Source organism: Cornus florida, unplaced genomic scaffold (genome assembly GCF_030987335.1).
Source record: "Cornus florida cultivar Cherokee Brave unplaced genomic scaffold, ASM3098733v1 CherokeeBrave_3.0.0_Hap2_Chr05, whole genome shotgun sequence".
Lineage (NCBI taxonomy): Eukaryota > Viridiplantae > Streptophyta > Magnoliopsida > Cornales > Cornaceae > Cornus > Cornus florida.
The window spans coordinates 29,595,327-29,615,556 of record NW_026775575.1 but is presented as its reverse complement, the minus strand read 5'-3'; the positions used below and the strand labels follow the sequence as shown (position 1 = coordinate 29,615,556).

The window sequence follows — 20,230 nt, the reverse complement described above, 5'->3', positions numbered from 1 at the left end:
CTACTTTTAAGTCATTTTAATTTTTAATTTTTTTTTTATTATTTGATTTGTCAATTAGGTACTTGAAGCAAAGTGGAGCAAATGCTGGACTTAGAAGCAATTAAAAAAATTTGAAGTTGCTTAAGGACCATCTGTAAGTTCTCTTTAATTTTAGTACTTTAATTGTATACCAATTGCATGCTGTGGGCAGCCCAAGTGGAGGCTTAAATTGAATTGTTTTATTTTTAAGTCCAACCATACCTTCTTGTAGAAGGCATCGGCCCGTGTGGAGGCATTTATTTGTTTTAAGTGCATTGATATTATTGAGGAGTTTGGGAACATCGTATGTGTAGGTTAAAATTTTGAAATGTTGGTGTGTTGACTTGTTCTAGTGCATGCATGGTCGTAGATCACTTAATCGTCCTCTTGCTCCTATAAATCAAAATCTCGAAATTTTTCTTCGGCGTTTAAGAAGTTGTACTAGGGATAGTCATCTTAATCTTTCAAATTTTGATCTTCCATCACCTTTAATGGAAGATCCAATTGAAGATCCCATTGTAGATCTTGGTCATGTGGATCATAATGGTGTGCACCACCCACCACAAGTTCATATTGTGGATCCTCAAGGTGTGCATCCACCCTTGGGAATGCCACAACCAGTTAATCATGCGGTGCAACAACATAATCTAGGGATGCCAAGGCCAAATGTTGTTCCCCCAATTGGTGAGCAACAACAACAATATGTTCAAATGGCATACCCTCAACAAGGTCAAATGGCATATCATCAACAAGGTCAAATGCCATATCCTCCTCTCAATCCTCTCAATCCTCCAATGGTCCTTAGGGATCGTTACACTCCAAATCAATATAATGCACCCACTTGCATTCAATTGCCAAATTTCCGTGCTCATCATTATGAGATTAAGGCTTCCACCATTAACATGTGCCCCCTTTTCTATGGGTTGAGCAATGAAGAGCCTTATAAACATTTAGATGAGTTTTTGGAAGTCTGCTCCACCGTGAAAATCACGGATGTTCCGGAAGAAGTCCTAAAAATGAAGCTTTTCCCTTTCACTCTTCGGGATAAAGCTAAATATTGGTTCAACAACTTGCGGCCAAATATAATCACCTCTTGGGCACAATTGCAATAAGAGTTCTTAAAAAAGTATTACCCCGCAAGTCGAACTGATGCCATGAGAACTTCCATTCGTGAATTTAAACAACAAGAAGGAGAACCCCTTCATGAAGCATGGGAACGTTTGAATGACTTGTTACGGAAGTGTCCACATCATGACATTCCTAAGTGGCAATTAGTTCAATGTTTCTTTTCAAGTTTATCCGATGCCAATAAGGGCATTGTTGATGCTTCTTGTGGCGGAAGCTACATTGAAAGAAATGAAGATGAAATTTGGCAACTTTTCGAAAAAATGAGTGAAAACTCAATGCATAGATCTTCATCTTCTAGGGGTAGTCACCTAGCACATATGGGAGGAAAGAAAGCTATAAATCAAATAGACTCTTCCATGGAAATTGCCGCTGAGGTCAAAAATCTTACTCAAAGGTTTGATACATTCCTTTTGAATTAAGGTCCGGCAACTCAATCATATCCTCACTATTCCAATGAAATGTGCATGACTTGTTCTAGTTACACTCACCATACTTTAAATTGCCCTTTTGGACAAATTATACCAAGTGAGTCTCAAGAACAAGCAAATGCTGCTTTCATTCATCAAGGGAACAACCCTTATTCCAATACTTACAATCCGGGGTGGAAAAATCATCCAAACTTTGTATGGAGAAATCAAGGAGACGGTGCAAACCCTCCTCAAACTCAAGGTTACCAAGCAAAGTATGTTCCCCCACATCTCCAAAATCAAAATCAGAATTCTCAAGGTTACCGTCCTTCATTTTATCCTCAAAATGTGAATCAATATTCTCATCCACAAGCATCAAATCCTCAATCCTACTCTCATCCTCAAGCATCAAATTCTCAATCTTACTCTAATCCAAATCAAGCGCCTCCTAAGAGTTCCGCTTTTGAGGACAAAGTCTTGCAAGCTTTAGGTAATCTTCAAAAAGATAATCAACTGTTTCATTCTCACTCTCAATCAATTTCAAAGCTTGAAGCTCAAATTGGGCAATTAGCTAATTCTTTAAATGTGAGAGAGAAAGGTAAGTTGCCTAGTCAAACTGAGACCAATCCTAAAGGGCAATTTATGGCGCAAGCAAATCCTTCATCAGAATTTTCTGGAAATGAGCAAGTTCAAGCAATTACTACCTTGAGGAGTGGTAGGAAAGTGGATAATAAGGTAGAGGTACCTAAGGAGGATAATGAATTGGCACAACCAAGTGGTTGCATCCATCCCATTCCAAATTCTATTCCAATTTCCTTGGATGCTAGTGGTTCCAAAAAGGACATTCCATTATCTTCATCATCATCTCCCCAATTAGAGAAGCCTTATGAGCCAAAAGCTCCATTTCCTCGAGCTTTGAGAGAGACTTCATCATTTGGGAGACAAGAAGGAAAAATTCATGATATGATGGAAGTGTTTAAACAAGTGAAAATCAATCTTCCTCTTCTAGATGCAATTAGGCAAATTCCACCATATGCAAAGTTCTTGAAGGACTTGTGCACACAAAAGAGGAAGAGCAAGGGAAGGGACCTTAAGAAAGTGCTTTTAACAGAACAAGTGAGTTCCATCATTCTTTCTAACACTCCTCCTAAGTTCAAGGTTCCGGGTGCTCCGACTATTTCTTGTGTTATTGGAAACCAAGAGGTTCGTAGAGCTCTCCTTGATTTAGGTGCAAGTATCAATCTCATTCCATACTCTGTTTACTTGCAATTAGGATTAGGGGACTTGAAGCCAACATTGGTAGTCATCCAACTAGCCGATAGATCAATTAAAAAACCAAGGGGAATTGTTGAGGACATTCTAATTAAGGTTGATAAATTTTATTTCCCATTTGATTTTGTAGTACTAGATACTGAGCCAACCCCTAATCTTACCAATCATATTCCAGTTATCCTAAGAAGACCATTTCTTGCCACCGCCAATGCCACCATTAATTGTAGATCTGGCATTATGGATATCTCATTTGGCAACATGATGGTTAAGCTTAATGTATTCAATGCGAGTCAACATCCCACAGATGAAGACGAGTGTTTCCTAGTGGATGTCTTGGATGAAACCATAGAGGAGACTCTTCCCTCTATTCTCTCTAAGGACCCTCTTGAGGCGTGCCTTTGTGAAATGTTTGAAAGTTGTGGTTTTGACACAGAAGGATCCATAAGTGAGGTGAATGCTTTAATGGACTCTGTGGCCACTTTGGATTACCCACCTTGGAAAAGCAAGAAAGAACATCTTCCTTCACTCTCTAGTACTTCACCAGTTCCATCTCTCATCTCTCCTCCTATTCTTGAGCTTAAGCCTCTTCCATCAAATCTGAAATACGCCTTCTTGGGCCCAAAAGTGACTCTTCCGGTCATCATTGCTTCCAATCTTGAAAATGACCAAGAGAATGATCTTTTGGAAGTGCTTAAAGCTAACAAAGAAGCCATTGGATGGAGTGCGGCTGACCTAAAAGGCATTGACCCTTCTATTTGTATGCATCGCATACACATGTAAGAGGATGAAAGGCCATTTAAGGATGCTCAAAGGAGATTGAACCCAAATATAAAGGAAGTTGTCATGAAGGAGGTTGTGAAACTTCTAGATGCAGGAATCATTTATCCTATCTCTGATTCCAAATGGGTTAGTCCAACTCAAGTGGTTCCTAAAAAGTCGGGAATCACAGTTGTTGAAAATGCTAAGGGTGATCTTATTTCGAAACGCACCGCCACTTCATGGCGTGTTTGTATAGATTACCGAAAGCTGAATTCTGCCACTAGGAAGAACCATTTTCCATTGCCTTTCATTGACCAAATCTTGGAAAGATTGGCTGGGCAACAATATTATTGCTTCCTAGATGGTTACTCGGGGTACAATCAAGTGGCCTTAGATCCATTGGATCAAGAAAAGACCACATTCACATGTCCTTTCGGTACATTTGCTTATCGACGGATGCCTTTCGGATTATGCAATGCTCCTACCACTTTCCAAAGGTGTATGATGTCAATTTTTTCGGACATGGTGGAGAAGTATTTAGAAGTCTTCATGGATGACTTCTCGGTTTTTGGGTCCTCATTTGATTCGTGTCTCCAAAATCTCAAAAAAGTGCTTCAAAGATGTCGTGAGACTAATCTTGTGTTAAGTTGGGAAAAGAGCCATTTCATGGTTCAAGAAGGAATCGTGCTTGGACATGTCATCTCTAAAAGAGGAATAGAAGTAGATAGAGCGAAAGTTGAGCTAATTTCTGAATTGTCTCCACCTACTACGGTGAGAGAAATCCGCTCCTTTCTAGGACATGCCAGTTTTTATCGCCGGTTCATCAAAGACTTTAGCAAAATTGCTAGACCCTTGTGCAACCTTCTTGCCAAGGAGACTCCATTTGTCTTTGATGAAGCATGCTTAAATGCTTTTCATCAACTTCGTACTCTTCTATCATCCGCTCCCATCATGCAACCTCCAAATTGGTCATTACCATTTGAGATTATGTGTGATGCTTCCGACTTCGGAATGGGTGCTGTTTTGGGGCAAAGGGTAGGTAAACTACCATATGCTATATACTATGCGAGTAAGACTTTCTCAGGTGCCCAATTGAACTATTCTACCACCGAGAAAGAGTTATTTGCCGTAGTATATGCCCTTGATAAATTTCGGTCATATCTCTTAGGATCCAAGGTAATTGTGTTTTCCGATCATGCCGCTCTTAGGCATCTTTTAATGAAAAAGGAAACCAAACCTCGCTTGATAAGATGGATCCTACTTCTTCAAGAATTTGACTTTGAAATCAAGGATAAAAAGGGCTCCGATAATGTCGTTGCCGATCATCTGTCTAGATTAATGGTTGAATCTTCTCCAAATCTTGAAATTCATGAATCATTTCCGGATGAACAACTCTTTCAAATCTCAAATGGGACATTGCCTTGGTTCGCCGACATTGTTAACTATCTTGCAACCAGCAAACTTCCCATTAATTGGTCAAAACAAGAAAAGGACCGATTCTTTGCTAACATCCGGAAATACTATTGGGAAGATCCCATTCTGTTTCGTTATTGCCCGGATCAAATCATCAGGAGATGTGTGCCGGAAAGTGAAGTTCCGAGCGTCCTTGTGTTTTGTCACACACTTGCTTGTGGTGGGCATTTTAGTGGAAAAAAGACCGCTTTGAAGGTTCTTCAAAGTGGGCTCTTCTGGCCCACTATCCACCGAGATACCTATAACTTTTGTAAGGTGTGTGTTCGGTGTCAAAAGTTGGGATCAATGTCAAAGAGAGACATGATGCCCTTAACTTCAATCTTTGTAGTTGAAATCTTCGATGTATGGGGCATAGACTTTATGGGACCATTCCCAATGTCTTATGGCTTTCAATACATCCTCGTTGCCGTTGATTATGTTTCAAAGTGGGTTGAGGCTTGTGCTACCAAAATGAATGACCACTCCGTGGTAATTGCATTCGTTAAATCAAATATCTTTGCTCGTTTTGGTATGCCAAGGGCTATAACAAGTGATGGAGGAAAACATTTCTGTAATCAATTCTTGAAGCAACTTTTCTTGAAATACTCCGTCACACATAAAGTGGCCACTCCCTACCATCCCCAAACAAGTGGGCAAGTCGAGGTATCAAATAGGGAAATCAAGCATATTCTTGAGAAAACTGTCAATCCGACCCGAAAAGATTGGTCAAGAAAATTGAACGATGCTTTGTGGGCTTACCAGACAGCTTACAGGACTCCAATAGGCATGTCTCCATATAGACTTATTTATGGGAAGCCTTGTCATCTTCCGGTTGAGCTAGAACACAAAGCACTTTGGACAATAAAAAGGCTCAACTTTGATCTTGATAAGGCTGGAAAGGACCGTTTACTCCAACTCAATGAGCTAGAGGAATTGAGAAATGATGCCTATGATAGTTCAAAAATTTACAAGGCAAGGACAAAAGCATTTCATGATAAACATATTGTGAAAAAGTCCTTTGAACCCGGTCAAAAGGCTTGGTTATTCAACTCTAGGCTTAAATTTTTCCCTGGAAAGCTTCGAACCAAATGGGGAGGCCCTTATCAAATTATCTCCGTCTCACCTCATGGGGCTGTTGAACTTAAAAATCTAAAAGATGAAGGGACCTTCAAAGTTAATGGTCAAAGGCTTAAACCATACATTGGTGGACAAAATTTTCAAAGAAATGTGGAATCTGCCCTCTTGGTAGATCCCAGTTACTTTGAAGATTAAGAACATCTCACGTCTTTCTAGCGACGTTAAACACTAATTGTATCGAGTTTCTCTTTCGTTGCATTTTAATTTCCATTTTATTATTATTTTATTTTTATTTTTCCTTTTGTACATTTATGCATTTTTTTTAATTTAAAAAAATTAAAAAAAAAAAATTGTAAATGAGTAATGTAGGTTGGTGTTTGATTTTATTTCTATTTTATTATTATTTTTATTATTTTTGTATATATTTCATGTTAGTTTTGATTTATTCAAAAACATTAAAAAAAAAAAAAAAAAAAAATTTAAAAAAAAGTATTAATTAGTATAGGTTGATAAGTAATTTTATTTCAATTTTATTTATTATTATTTTTATTTTATTTTTTATCTATTTTTCATTTTAGTGTATATATTTTTTTTTTTAGTTTTGTTTTGTTTTATTTTTTTTGTTTATTTTATTTATTTTTTTATTTTTTTATTTTTAAAAAAAAATTGAAAAATTGAAAAAAAAAAAGAAAAAAGAAAGATCGATCCCCAAAATGGGTGGGAGATCGATCCCATTTTCTTGGCAGAGAGCAACAAAAAAATAGGCCAAGTGGATTGATCTCCCATCCAGAGGGATCAATCCCATTTTACTTATGTTTCTCTCTTCTCATTAAACAGTGAAGGGGACATTTTTTGCCTAAAATTGTCGATCCCCCGTCAAAGTAGATCGATCGCCCCTTAGCTTTGTTGTGCCCTACCTTCAATCTCCAAAATACATTCCTCTCTGTTCTCCCAGTTTCGAGTCGCCACTCTAAATTTCCTCCTGGCGTTCACGGTGTACAGGAACCCACAATCTTCCGCTGATCTCTTCTCCTCTTCCACGGTGTCGCGGTTGTTAAAAACGACGCCATGGTTCTGAGTTCTTCTCCGCCGACGGTTTGAGTTCGCCGTTGGCTTCGTCTTTTATTTTCCGACGCGGCTATTCCTTCCGGTGATTCAAATCGCGGCTGCGTCTTCTAACAGCGATCACGGCCGGTTCGTCCTCCGGCGTCGCGGTTGGGTCGTTCTCCAGCGATCTCGGATAGGACGCTGTTCTGCGTTGCCTCTTTCGTTGTTCTTCAAGCGCCGCGCCTGGGTCATATTCCGGCGTTAAGTTTAGGTCGCCGTTCTGAAAAAAAATAAAAAAATAAAAAAAATAAAAAAAAAAATAGCAGCGGCGTTGCATCTACTTTCTTTCCGGTGTCGCATCTGTTCATCTTCCAGCGCCATTTCCTGGTTCTTGTTTAATTCGGCGGCTGGTTCATCAAACGGCGTCGCGGCTGGGTTCGTCGTCGATTACAGCTTCGCAGTTCTCCGTCGTCGCTGCTGGGTCTCGCCGGCGATTCTTGGATTGGGTTTACCCAGTTCTGCCGGTTGTCTTCTCCGGCAAGCTTGTGATGTTAAAAAAAAAAAAGGAAGAAGAAGAAGGAAGGAAAAAGAAAAGGAAAAAATTAAATAAAAAAAAAAAAGAAAAAAAGAAAGAAAAATGGACTTGATGAAAAAAAAAAAAAAATTTTGAGGAAGTTTGCTTGTTGAATTTTGTTGGTTGATTTTACAGTTTTAAAAAAAAAAAAAAAAAAACAAACAAAAAAAAAAAAAATTGAAAAAAAAAAAAGAGAACCAATTCAATAGATTTTGCAATAAGATATTTATTTATTTATTTATTTCTTTTAAAATAAATGACAAAATAAAAATTAAAAAAAAAAATTTATTTCAAAGTCGCATTTCGTCTTGCTAGAGACATTAAACTTAGTTCATTATTTATTTATTTTTAGGTTGCATATATACATGTTCTTTTTCATTATTTCTTTTAAAATAAAATTAAAAAAAAAAAAAAAAACAAAACAAAACAAAGCAAACAAAAAAAAAAAAAACAAAAACAAAAAAAATAATAATAATAATAAAAAAAAAAAATTCAAAAATATGCGTTCCCGTTATGCCCTTCTGCTTAGTTATGCATGTTTTCATCTTTTACAAAGGGTTTGATATCATATCTCTTTACATCTTATTCTATATTGTTTTGGAATGTATGCTTTACTTATCCCATTTGATATTTGATGTGAGTTGCTAGTGTGGCTTTTCTAGTAGGTTTTTGCATCCAAGTTTAGGGGAGACCTCTTTCGTCATAGATCATTGCCGGGCGTCATTAACTTTTGCCATCACGGTATACTCTTTCCATTTCTTTCATTGTTCTCATTGCACATTGAGGGCAATGTGCAGTTTAAGTTTGGGGGTAAGGTAGCCTTGTTACATTCTACTTTAAGTTGAGCTTTAAATGCATGATTGAGATTTGAGATATATTTGGCAATGATTTCGACTTTTGAAGCATAATGCTTTTGAAAAGCAAGTTGTTAGAGTCTAATACTTCTTGTATGCTCTAGGATGCCATTTAGGGGTAAATTTTATTTTTTGACATCATGTTTGCTTTTGTGGTACACATCATCTTGTTGGTTGAAAATGCTTTGAGAGTTGATTCTAGAATTCTACATTTGCACTTGCGCACACTAGCATTCAATTTGTGGGGTACATGCTTAGTTGATTATTGTCTTGGTTTGTTCCAATTGAGCTAGTATGCTTTGAAAGCTTTCATTCTTGATAAAATGACCTAGCAAAGAAAAGAAAGAAATAAATTTAAAAAAAAAAAAAAAAAAAAAAAAAAAAAAAAAAAACTGCATTCTTTCAACATGTCAACTGATTAAAAAGGAAGACAAGGAAAGAATGTAAGATGTATGATTAGTTTGAGTTCGTAGCTTAGTCATTCTGAGTCATTATGCCCTTAGGAGTGTCTTTACACTTAACGCCCTAAAACCATCTGGTTTGGGAGTTGTTGGCTCAACGCTTGTTACATGGGGTGATTAGAGAGCTTAATGAACTTGGACATTGCACATAGTCATACATAAAAAAAATAATAAAAATAAAAATAAAAAATGAAATCAATAAAAAGATGTTTGATTGAATAACAAGGTTCATTCAATGTCTTGATGTCTGGTACTATATCTGTATGCTAGTTTGAGGGTAAGGCTATGCAATTACTTTGATTTGCTAAGATAACAACACATTTTGATGCCGGTTCACTAAAAAAGGATGATAGAATTGATTCAATTTGCATGATTAACTTGCTTGATGTGTGGAGGACCATTGTTGCTTACATGATGTTGAAATATTGAGAATAGCTTAGAAATGGCAGAAATTTGCATACTTGAAGTAGTCTACTTTAAACACTTATTTGATATATGTCGTTGCTTCTCAAGTAAGAAAGACCTGTTGATGTTTGTGGGTATCATTTCTGCAAACCCTCACGAGACTTCACTCGTCCACTAGGGGTAACCTAGGGGTTTAAAAGGCTTGTTGCATATGCTAAATGCAACCCTGATCCCTACGAAAGTGGTGTTATCTTTATTTGCTTTATTAGTTCATAATTGTATATATGTTTGTTTCATTTCCATGCTGTAGTTTATTGCTAGGGACTAGCAATATCTAGGTTTGGGGGCGTGATAAGTGCTTAAATGTTGCACATTTCAGCACCTAAGCTAAGGTATTTCAGTCTTTGCATCTATCTTAATTTTATGTTTTAGTCCTAATTTATGTTTATGTGTATTTCAGGGCAATAAAGTTAAAATGAGCTAAGAACGGTCCAATTAAGCCTTTTTGGAGTTAAGCAAAGATTTTCAGAAAATGGCACAAAGCGGTCAATCTCGGGCCTTTGATGATGTTCCCAAAGATGGAGAAGCAAACCAAATAGCTCGGAGCAAAAATGGAGCTGAATAAGGCTTAAAGGAATTTTCCAACTCTGGGGGATCGATCCTCCAGGGTGGGGGATCGATCCCCTAGGACTTAGCAACATTACAGTTTTTATTTCATTTTTGGGCTCATTTTGGGAACTGTTGGGCTTTAATGAGATTGTTACTTAAGGCCCAGTGAGCCATTAGATTAGGGTTAGTTTTAGTTTTTATTTAGGTAAAGATTATTAGAGAAAAAAAATTAAGATTTTTTTTTTATTATTATTTTTCTGTATCGGAGTATCGTATTTTCTCTCTGAAAAAACATGCGAAAAAAAAAGAAAAAGCAAAAACAGGCTAGGGTTTGGAAGAAAAGTTCAGAGAAGATGAAGCAGATGATGGGAATTGTCCTGTCTTCGACTCCATCAACCATGAGTGGCTGATTCTTCTATTTAGGGTTGGATAAACCCTAAGCATGTAACCTATTCTCTCTCTCTTTTCATACTTTTTGGGGATTAATTTATGTAATTAGTGTATAGTCTTGAATATTATGAATTAAATTCTTCCAATTGATTATCTGTATTAATCTCATATTGTCTTATGTGTGGTTGATTGATAAACAAATTTTACACATGAATTCTTTGTTAATTGATTCTTGTGATGGCTATGCATGGTATTGCTTAGTTGTAATTGTGTTTCTAATTGATGAAAAATGCTTCCATTTGATGGATGGTACTACATGTTTAGGTTAATTTGTTGTCTAATTAGTTTTAAATTCATGTTTAATTAGTTTAATTAATTTAATTGCAATTCAATTATTAGGTAAGTAGACCATCCATACTTATGTTTGAATTCCATACTTTTTGTCACAATTGCATTATCTTCTAGATTAATGTGTGTTAAATTTGTAACTTGGATTGATAAATCATGCTTTGAATGGGTGAATTGCACTACACTTAGTTTAATTGTCATTAGGTAGTTGATTCATGCTTGAAATTGATGGTTTACACTTTTCATTGCACTTGTTAGCCACATATAGATTACATAGTATTATTTCCCCAATTAGTTGAAAGTGAGTGAGTTAGGGAATGTGCTTAGTGGTGAATCCTACACCCTAAGTCTCTTTCCAATCTCTTAAACTCTATTTCTTTATTGCAATCATTTAGTTTAAAATTAGTTTTAATCACAAACAAAACCCTTTTGGCAATCACATAAGCACTAAAGTAAAATTCAATTCTGGAAAACCTATAATTGTTTAGATCTCTCGGGACGATCCCTGCTCACTTCATACTCCATAGTATAAGTGTTTAGTGGTTTTATAAATTTTAAAATATGGTGCCCACTTGACATTATTTCTAAACCTAAAGTGTTGTGCATTATTTTGTGCACACGCTCGGGTCGCACCAGAAATGTTTTAAGGTAGCTTAGGATTATCCCTAAGTCTCACTTGACATAGACGTTAGGTGGCATGAGCCCCTTTAACATGTTTCACCCTAAGGTGACAAAACTGTAAAACGCTAGGTCGATGCATGCTCATCTCCTACGAGTAACTTTATGTTACTCACCCCTACGTTACTGGGGTATATTTCAAGTACAGGACTCAAGACTTGAAAATTTCATTGCCTTGGATTGTTTGGTAGCTTTATGTATCAAACTTATATTCTTTGATTCTACATATATAAAGTGTACATAAGTACACTCCTTTTAATGCATTTGACATGTAGGACATGAGGCCAAGGGCCAAACAAGTTTATATTTGCACTTGTATTCAATTGGTGCCATATTTTGCTTGAAAATGTATTTTTATCAACTATGGAGGCTTTGTATGCTAAAACTTGTTAATGGAATGTAAAGAGGCTTTAGGCCATGTTGGCACATCTATTTTATCATATTGCATGCACTTGGATACTCACTTTGGCAAACAACACCATCCTTGATGAAACAAAAACTCTAAGTAGCATTTTTAGGGAGTTTTACTCTAATCTGTTCTAGGGGCATTTCGGGTATTTCACAATTTGTTTTTTCATTTTTCTTCGCGTGTCACATAGAAAACTCAATTTTGAAGGGGGTTTCTTCTTTGTGTTATTCCAGAAAATGCCATCTTGGCCCTCAAAAATCCATATTTTTCCGAAAAATCCTTGCTGCCAAGTTTTGCAGATTTTTAGTGCAAATGTACTTGGTACTATTCATCAACTTTTAATCAAACCAAATTATTTCGTTTCACTTTCTGATCCAAACATTGAGAAAGTTCTTCAAGTCAGACTTCAGTTGTCAAAACTATAAATGGATTATGACTCCCCCAGTCTTGGCATCCAGTGGAAAGTTCTTTATGAACTCACTCGAGAACCCGAAACTGCTACTGTTCCTACCATTGACTCTAAATTAGTCACTTTGTTCGAACCAAGGCCATTTGACACAATAATTGAGCCTAGACTTCTCAATTGGACTGATCTTGAAATTCCTAAAACTTGGTTATTTGATAATATCAATTCTGAACCCAAGTTACGAATTACAGAACCAACTGTAGCCACGATTCATGCCTCCGGCTCAAATCTCTATGTTACAAACAAAGCAAAACCACCTGAGCTACAACGCTCAGTTTCTGAGAGAAATCCTGGATGGGAAAGAATCCTTCCCCCACGAACTTCAGTCGATGTACCTCCTCGACGACGATTTACCTGGACAGAAAAAGGCAAAGCTCCTGTTGACCCTAACGGCAATGCTCCCTTTTTGCCTGGTTCAAATCATAAAATGAACTCAGCAAAATTCTTCCATTTTCGCATAGGAAATGATGAAATTTTACTCGCTCCTTCTCAAGGCAAAAAGCGCAAGTACACGTATGTCAACGGTATCTTCAACTTCAAAGGATATAAACCATATAGCCTTTGTGTTTTAATTGATACAGGTGCAACCACCAGTTGTTGTCGATTTAATGCCCTACCTTCAGAAAAATGGCAGCAAATGAAACACCCCATTGGTGTTCAAGGCATTGATGCTAAAGCTCCCCTGAATGTTATTCAGTTTAAAGCAAAAGACGTTGCTATCTGGCTTAATGATAAAAAGTTCATTATCCCAAAAATTCTTTGCTTTCCCTATATGTATGGTGATTTCATTCTAGGATGTAACTTTATCTATAGTTACCTTCATTTGCAGTTAAAAGAAAAAACTATTTCTTTAACTCTAAAAGACCAAACAGTCGTTGAAATCCCAATTCAAGAGAATTTAGCTTCTGTTTGTAATGAAAAGTTCTCTCCACCCAAACGAGATACTGACTTACTAGTCCTAGCTGATACTCATTGGTTATATGCATCTCTACGCCAAAATTTTTCCGATAATCCACTTACCCTGTGGAAAAGAAGTCCTCGATTTTGCAGCCTGAAACTCAAAAATCAGAATGTTATTATTCGAGTTAAACCAATGATCTACCTTCGAAGAGACATTGATGAATTTGACGTACAACTTCAAGAGCTCCTTGAGAAAAAACTCATTGAACGCACACGCTGTCCACATAGCAGCCCCGCATTTATGGTTAGAAACCATAGTGAACTCAAACGAGGTAAAGCCCGCATGGTCATCAACTATAAACGGCTTAATGAGCATTTGATATTTGATGGTTATTTTATCCCACGCAAAAATGTTCTAATCAATCAAACCCGTGGAGCTAAAATCTTTAGTAAGTTTGATTGTAAAGCAGGCTTTTGGCAGATCAAACTGAGAAAGAAGTCAAAGCCCCTTACGGCGTTCAGTACCCCTCACGGCCACTATCAATGGACCGTTATGCCTTTTGGTCTCAACACAGCACCACAAATCTATCAACGATGGATGGATTCTATCTTTAATGATCTTAAAGATTTTGTTGTTGTTTACATAGATGATATTTTAGTTTTCTCTAAAACTAGAGACGAACATAAAAAACATCTTCTTTGTCTTTCAGAAAAATTGAAGACTTACGGAATCATCTTATCTCCAACCAAGATAGATGTTGAAAAAGAATCTATTGATTTTCTGGGATTAGTTTTAACCCACAAAGGTATAAAACTACAGGATCATATAATTATTAAGATCCGTGATTTTCCTGACATTATTCAAGATAAAAAGCAACTTCAAAGCTTTTTGGGCATCTTGAATTATGGACGCGCTTTTATTAAAAGGTTAGCTCAAAAGGAACTTCCTTTATTAAAGAAGCTACAGAAAAATGTCACTTTTGAATGGACTGATAGTGATACCACCATTATCCAACAAATCAAAGCATTAGTCCATATCCCTGAAGTATATTTTCCTCAAACAGGAGATAAACTTATTCTTGAAACAGATGCCTCCGAGCTCTGTTGGGGATGTGTTTTAAAAGCCATTCCTAAAGAAAAATGGATTGATGACACTCCGTCCTATCCCATGATCCGAGCTCGTAAAGCTCCAATAACCAAACTCCTTCAAAAAGAAGAGTTAATTTGTGGATACAATTCTGGGAAATTTAAACCCAATGAACAGAATTATATCATTTATGAAAAAGAACTTCTGGCAATAAAATTAGCAATCAAGAGATTTCATATTTACTTAGCACCAGAAGATTTTATTATTCGTACTGATAACAAAGCAGTAAAGGATTTTTTAATCAACAAAAAAAATTGCTTAGATGGAAGACGCTTAAAATGGTTTAATGTTATTGCTCAATATTCTTTTGCTATTGAACATATCAAAGGAACTAATAACTTTCTTGTAGATTTCTTAAGCAGACCTCCAGAAATATCTAACCCCGATATTTCTCTTCCGCTGCCTACAGATGGATGAAAACACTTTTCCACCAAAGGATAAAGATGGTTGGATCACTGTTGCTAAAAAAGCAATATCTAAACCAAGTCCATCACAACCACACAAATGGTTCGTGGTTTTTCCAGGTCACCAGCCTGGCATCTATGAAACCTGGAATGACTGTCACAAACAGCTTCGTTCATTTAATGGTTCTTGCTTTAAAGCTTATGACACGTTTATAGAAGCCCAAACAGTTTTCTATAATGTGGGACAAGCTTCTCAAAAAATGTTTGCCAAAAATCCGGATATTGCAGAAATTAACAATTTCTACGATCCTGGTCTTCCAAACTATCTTTATGATGAAATTAACAATGTTTGGAAAGCATATAAACTCGGTGCAAATAAGAAATTCAGACAACATCTGAGTTCTCTTACAGCCCTCATCGCTGAACAATCAGCCATGACGGATGAGCTTAAAAAGCTTTGCATCCAGATCTGTCTTACTATTGACTGGGAAAAAGATTTTTCTCTTTCACAAATAAATTGTTTTCTAAAACTCGCCCAGTTGGTAGGAGAATAAGATTTTCCACAAAATACGTTTGCAAAAATCAATCGTATCTGTCTTCTTGAAAAAGCAAGAGACCTTTTTCCTCCAGATCTCTTTCGCATAATTTATCGAAAGATTGAAGATCATTATGATATCATTCGATATTATTATGAAACTCTACATGAAGATATCAATACCTTTGATATGCTTTATAATGGCAAACGAGTCCCTAAATTTGCCTTTTTTATCATTCCTGGCATAGACTGGTCCATGGAACCCATTGATTGGGGATTTGTAAACAAACTTACTTTCTCTTCTCATGATTCTTATCAAAACTTCCCTGCCATGATAAAATCCATGATTTACATAGTAAGCAAGTGATGGAACTACAGCTGCCATCTTACCTTTTGGATTTCCAGTTCCATTGGTAGTCGAGAAAAAACTCGATTCTTTCAACCTTATCAAATATGGTATCTCAAACTCACAGCACATGATGAGTACGAGCATAATCGCCTCCTAAATTCAGAAGAACTTGCTACCAGTATTGTTCCCTATTACTTCGAAATTCACAGTTTCTTACATCTACAAGACACTGCTAGACGATTTCTTGATGGTTCTTATTACAATCAAGAACCAGTATTTTATTGTTGTGACGGACGCAGACTCTTTGTCACTACAATCACTTGTTATTATGGTGATGATATGAATGGTGAACACCAGATTCAGACTGCTACAGCATTTTTAAAAGAAATAGTTAGCATGACTACAATGGATATCCCCGCTCGTGTCAAAGACGGAGCTGAACGACTCAATCTTGAATGGGATATTGCCGATGCACAGTCTCCTGCCAGCACCCCTCCTCTTGATGAATATGAACTCCATAATATCATCAATGCAATGGAAGGATAAGCCGACACTCTTCTCTGCCCGACTGTAAATAATCCAGCACACGATAAGAAGACGTCGTCATGTCTACTTTTTCCAAAAGCAAAAGTAGCCGAAAGTTGCCGACAAGCTATTCATCAACAGTGAAAGTTGCCGACACTCACTTTTTCAAACAGTAAAAGAAAAGATTTGCTCTTATCTTCTCCGGAACTGTTTACCTTTTGTAATGTTATTTAAACCAAAGCCCCAGAATGGTTGAGGTATCTGTTTTTGTATCTGTACTTGTAATATGTATCTATCAGTTTCCTCTTTGTAAATCTCCTTCTTGTGTAAACCTTCAATTCTCGTGTAATTCCGCACATGTTGTTGTAATTGGTATCAGAGCCTACATCGAATCTGGACCACTGTAAGTTTTATGTATATTTGTAATATAGTTTTCAGTATCTAAGTTGTGCTCTATTACTGTTATAATTCTCATATGTTTGAATACTGTTGCAAGCCCATATTATCCTGTCTTTGCTTATATGTCAGTGTCTGTACGACTATTACGACAATCATTTAGCTGTCTACAGGAACTCTTGGTTTTAGGCACCAGAACAGATATCTAAACATTTGAGACTCCATAACTGTTTGTATGGCCCAACATAGCTCTGTAAACTGTATCCGAAACCTTACCGGTCACTACGTCGATGCTTACCGACATATTTCCCATTTTACTACCACAGAACCTATTGCGTTTACCCAAATTGGTGCAGGAATAAACTTCCTTGTAGACATGGTTACTGATTGGAAAATCGATTTCCAATACAATCTAGAGGCAACCAACACTCATATGGCTTCCTCCTTTGAAGATGTCCAACAAGGAATGATCTCCTTGAATGACAAACTTGAAACTCTTACCCAGATTTTCACCCTTTCATCCTCACCAGATAATTCACTTATTCAGGATCAAATAAATCAAATGACTATCGATTTAGCCAAACTTCAAAAAGCTAAAATGTCAGATTTATATCCACCTGAGCCACCAGATCCTCCTTCCAAAAAGGATTCTGCTCTTCCATCAGAAGAGTCCCTTCCACCAGAATACCCCTCTGCTGAAAAACCTCCTCGCTACAGGGTCAAACCTCTTTTTTACGGACATGAAGACAAAGTTGAAAACATCAAAGTTTTCTCTGAAACCTCTTCTTCCAAATATCGTCGAGATGATTATGAAAGCATCATAGATCAGCTCAATTGTTTACAAGCATTATATGTAAACCCACAACTCACTTTCGATGAAAGCACTCATATCATTACTCGTATGAGACAGATCTCATTACATAATGAGAATCTTCTGACTCACTTTGGCTACACGCCAAGCGACGGCTCCAGTGACTCTGACGAAGAAAATACATCAGAAGACGAACAAATATACGCCTTTTCTGATAAGTCAGATTCCTCTGAAGAACTTGATGAAACCATTGAAGCAGATCCTATACCAACTTCCTCTTCCGATTCACCTATCGAAGAAGACCCAAAGCCTAGCCCTAGATCTAAAAAGTCTAAAGCTAAAAAACGTCGATCTGATACGATTCTAGATGAATCTTTCTATGGCGACTTTCCCACCGAAGACCTTCTCCCTGCAGAAGAAGTCTCTGGCTCTGGCCAAAAGACAGACGAAGAAAAATCAAAAGCTGAACCTAAAAAACCTTCTGTCTATACCTCCTCGTATAAATACGACTTTTCTACGGTTCCTACCTGGACACGAAAAGATGATCTTAATAAGTTTCCTATTTCGCAACATGGAACTTATCTGGACCTCATAAATGTCCCGTATAAAGACCATTTGAAAACTATCGATGAATGGGCACAGTCTTTAGCTATTCTAGTCAATAACTATAAAGGAACCTGGGAATGCGACCGTTTCCTTGATTATATTTCAGCAACCTTACAAGGTGATGCTCTCGATTGGCTTCGCCAATGGGATCAAACTTCCCAAGGCCAATGACAAAAGGATGCACTCTTAAATAATTTCGATAAAATCAACGGTGTATTAAGAGGTTTTGTCAAGATCCTTAAAGAAGAATTGGTTGGACATACCGGTGAACAACTCCTCACTGATGATGCAACCTACGCTCTTTCGAAAATCGAATTATGCGACATTTGCCGTTTTCCAGACTACGTCAAGCTATTTACCAAATACTTCCGTAGACTCCCACTAAATGCTATCGAACATTGGTTACACCAATTCTTTCACAAACTTCCAAATCCATGGGATGAACTTGCAGCTAAAGGCTATCCCGATTTCCTTGTTCGTATCCAGAAAACCGATAACATTGGTTTCCGAACAAATTTCGTTTATCGTCTCATCAACGAAAAATGTCTAGAAACAAAAGCCAAAAAATAGGTCAAAAACCAGATCAATGGAACTGCTGAAGGACAACGCTGTTGCGACAAGATTCTCCAAGAAACCTGGAAAATCGGATGTGCTCCTTATAAAGCTACTCCTTCTAAACCCGCACGATGAAAAAACTTTCGTTGGAAACAGTGGAAAGCTGGCAAGCGCCCTAAAGCATCAAAGAAGTATGTTACACAAGCTGCTTCTCCTCCCCCAAAAACTAAAAAAGGGAAGAAGAAAAAAGGAACCAAAAAATCCTCCAAAACTTCAAAATCTATTGAAACAAAAAAGGATTGTAAATGTTACATTTGCAATGAAGCTGGTCATTATGCCACTAACTGTCCACAAAAAGGCAAGAAGGCATAAAAAATGGTTAAGCGTCTACAGACAGATAACCTCTATGTTGTCTATGGTAGCGACATCACCGACCCCACTACCATCCTGTATGAACTCTCAAGCAGCGTTTATACCAGTAGCTCTTCCAGTACCACTACCAGTGATACCGAAGAAGAATCAGATATTGACACTATCTGCATGATGAACCTTACTCCTTCCACACCCGATGAAAACACTAACATCAAGCTTAGCGACATCATTGGAGAAGAAATTCAGTTCACAAACGAACAATTGATTCAGTTTGACAAACTCCAACGGATCAAGAAAGACGAAGTGTACAAGACTTCTCGATTTGCCATCTTTTCCAAAAGAATTTTAGAACAATTCAGTGGAAATACAACCATTGACTATACCTCAAATGGTCGTTGTGGATTCAATATCCTTAACAAGGAAAAAATTGAACAATGGAAACAGCAAAACCCTCTTGCCAGATATATTCATATCGGATTAGTACAAATTAAAATCACTTCCCTATTTCGACGCGGAACTGATCAACCTCTCATTGCCCTTATCATGGACAATCGATTTCATAAACCCGTCGATGCTCTCATCGGAGGTGTTCAATCCAATCTGGTCAATAATCTTAAAAAGTGTGACGACCGATCCGAAACTTCCGAGGGTCTTATGGGTGTATTTTAAGATTGCATTTTCAATTTAGGCAATTTAAAAACCTCCCAAAGCCCTATTTCCTTTCTTTGGGCAGCAGCTCGGAGAAATTTTTACCCCCTTGACCAGATTTTCTTCGGGGCATTCTGGGCATTTTACAATGCATTTTTTTTTTGTTTCCGTCCGCGATCGGGGTAGGAAACTTGATTTTAGGGGGGGTTTCTTCTTTTGAGTTTTTCTAGAAAAGTCCATTTAGATGCCCGTTTTTACTCTCAGTTGCAGTAGTAGTGGGTTGACGGCACTGTAGCTGTCACGGCCTTCGTCGGGCCGCCGCGACGTCGATTTTGTTTTTGACCTTTCTCCCTCATCCGGACTCCAAATCAAGTGATTTTTTTTTTTTTGAAATTGATTAATTTTTTATTGTATATCCAATGGTGTGCTCGGTTGCACCCAGATATTTCTGGATAATTACCAGTTTACCCCTTTTAGCTTTATTGCTCGTTTTTTTTTTGTTTTGTCGTTTCTCCTTCGTCCGGAATCCGAATGATAAAATTCTTAAGCCCATCATTATTAGTTTTTCATTGTCCTCCCAGTGGTGTGCTCAATAGCACTTGAATCCACTTTTTTGCAAAATGACCAT

At 37.2% G+C, this 20,230-nt stretch overlaps 1 non-coding gene across 1 annotated transcript; it reads right to left on the bottom strand.

Annotated features, from left to right (window-relative positions):
- Window positions 1-1,169: 1,169 nt before the first annotated feature.
- LOC132310652 (small nucleolar RNA R71) lies at window positions 1,170-1,276 on the bottom strand. Its single transcript, XR_009482665.1, has one exon. It is a non-coding gene; the product is annotated as a small nucleolar RNA R71 (small nucleolar RNA).
- Between the last annotated feature and the right edge of the window lie 18,954 nt (window positions 1,277-20,230).